Raw genomic sequence first — 2,792 nt, 5'->3', positions numbered from 1 at the left:
ATATATATATATGTACACACACACACACACACATATACGTACCTACCCACGTTGCTGTGTACTTACTAACACCAATACTTCAATACCTCCCACCACAAAGACACTCTTCCACACCACTCCATTCTTCACTAAGTAACTCCACTCAGATCCTGTATAATGTTGATTTCCCAGAGGAAGTCAACTTGTTACCAATTCCCATTTCTAGAGAACCAAAAAAAAAAAAAGATAAAAACAGAAAAGAAAGTATCTTTGCAGTGGAACGAGAGTACGAGAGATTCCACCACCAGCACCAGCACTAGCACCACGAATACCACCACTATTACCACAGCGTCCAGCAGCAACAGCACTGCATCACCGCCCCCACCATCACCACCACCGTAAATATTACTTTTGATCAAGCCACCAGAGCTTGTTTTCGTGTCTCTCATATTTTGCATCTTCCATAACACACAATAATTTCTCCCCCACCTCTCTCTCTCTGTAGCTTACCTTCTGTTCTCCCCACTCTCTCTATCTCTCCTCCCTTCTATTTCTCCGATCACGCCCCTTCTCTCTATTTTTATCCCCCTCTTTCACAATGTCTCTCTTTAATTCTTTTCTTTCGCCCCCACTTCGTCGTTTTCTTTTTCTCTCATTTCCTCTTCTATCTCTATCTCTCCTCTTCCCTCTCTATCTTGCTCCTGTCTCACTTTCTTCTGTCCCTCTCTTTATCTCCCTCTCTCTCTCTCTCCTTTATTTATCCCCCTCTTTGTCTGTCTGTCTGTCTCATTTTTTTTCCTCGGAAATATCTTTGCTCGTGTGTGTTTATCTGTGTGTATAAAAATGTATATGTGAGGCGCGTGGCTTAGTGGTTAGGGTGTCATCACCATGATCGTAAGATTGTGGTTTCGATTCCTGGACCGGGATACACGTTGTGTTCTTGAGCAAAACACTTCATTTCACGTTGCTCCAGTCCATTCAGCTGGCAAAAATGAGAAACGCTGCGATGGACTGGCGTCCCGTCCAGCTGGGGAACACATACGCCATAGAAACCGGGAAACCGGGCCCATGAGCCTGGCTAGGCTTTAAAAGGGCGCATTTATTATTTATTATTTATAAAAATGTATATATGCCTGTATATATATGTGTTTGTGTGGATGAGTGTCTATTCGATCGTTCACGCGTTTGTATGTCTGCGCTTATATTCGTATGCTTGCATGTGTGTGCATGTATGTATATGTAAGTGTGTACTTGTGTGTATGTGCATGCCTTCATTTGTCAATCCATTGTATATTCGTCCGTGTACACGCACCGCGTGTATGTGTATGCGTTAAGTATGACCTTCCTTCCTCAAAATATTAGGCTATGTTTCGAGTGAATTTGACAGCTATTTCTTGTAGGTCGAACTTCTAGAATTCTTTGTTTAGACCATCTCAGTTTGAATCGGTCCCTCCTGTCGCTTAGCCCCTGATCGGCCCTGATTCAGCAGACATACGATCAAAGATATTCCAACCGCGACCACCCCAACTTCTTGTATGTGTATTAAACTCCACATCACATTATCCAATGTGTCGAATTCTATAATATTATACGAGGGGGATTTGTAATTTCGTTCTTGGTACGTGCCTCTCTGGTCCAGGAAAACAAATTAGAATGAACATTAAGAAATGATGAATTAAGTACCAGTTGCGTACTGGGGTCGATCTAATCGACTGGCTCCCTCCCCGAAAAATTTCGGGCATTTTGCCTAGTGTAGAAAAGAATATTGTTCCGTTGGTTACAAAATTATACGCCGAGTGGACACCCAGCATTGATAGATAAATCACTAAGTAATTAAATCATTCCCAATCGATAGCTTCACAAATCTTTGATTAATAAATCAATTAATTAGACATCAAAGTCCTTCGCCGTCATTTGTCAGCTGATCGATGACGTGTCCTTGTCTTCTCTAGATCTGTCTCACATTCACAAACTCACAACAAGGCTTAATAAAATATTTAGTCTCGTTGTTAAAATGTAATTTACTAATAAACCACAACAGCTATTTGCAACTGAGAGTGGGGAATTAGTCGACAAATTTCCTCTTTGTTAAGAATATAAATTCTTCGTGACAGCTGTAGTCGAAGGTGAAAGTAAGCAGCAAATGAAGTTAGAGAAAGACAAAATACGTCTACATATATCACCTTTAGGGTTACAGATGTTATAATTTATTCACAGATTATATTCACATTATGAGACAATATATATGTTTATAAAACATGATGTATGTGATTTTCATATATATAATTAGATGTATGAATATATGTGCGTTTGTATATATTGTATGTATGTATATATATGTGTATATGAATGCATGTGTATTTGTCTGTATATATTATAGACTTGTGTATACACCTGGTAGTATGCCAATTAAAGCACGTTCTCCATCTGTGGCTACCTGATGTCATCGACAGCATGGGTATAAATGCCAATGGATTTACTTCAGAAATTCCTCTGTGTTTGTCGACTATAAAATGAATGAGAGGAAGATAAATGAAATTCACAAAATTCTTTATTAATCACAGCGATCGTTTCCCCCCATCTTGCATCAGTCCCTCGCGGTTGAGATTTTGGACAACTGGTTGTAATGCGTCTAATGAGACACATCTACACCAAAGGATGCACCACAACCAGTTGGCCAGAATTTCACCCACGAGGGACCGATGCAAGATGGTGAGAAACGATTCTTGTGTATGAATAAAGAATCTCGTATTCCATTTTCCTTTGCCCTCATTTGTCTGTATATATATAAGCGTGTATGTGTCAGTGAACAT

This window comes from Octopus bimaculoides, chromosome 25 (genome assembly GCF_001194135.2).
Source record: "Octopus bimaculoides isolate UCB-OBI-ISO-001 chromosome 25, ASM119413v2, whole genome shotgun sequence".
Classification (NCBI taxonomy): Eukaryota; Metazoa; Mollusca; class Cephalopoda; order Octopoda; family Octopodidae; genus Octopus; species Octopus bimaculoides.
This window is presented reverse-complemented; position numbering follows the sequence as displayed.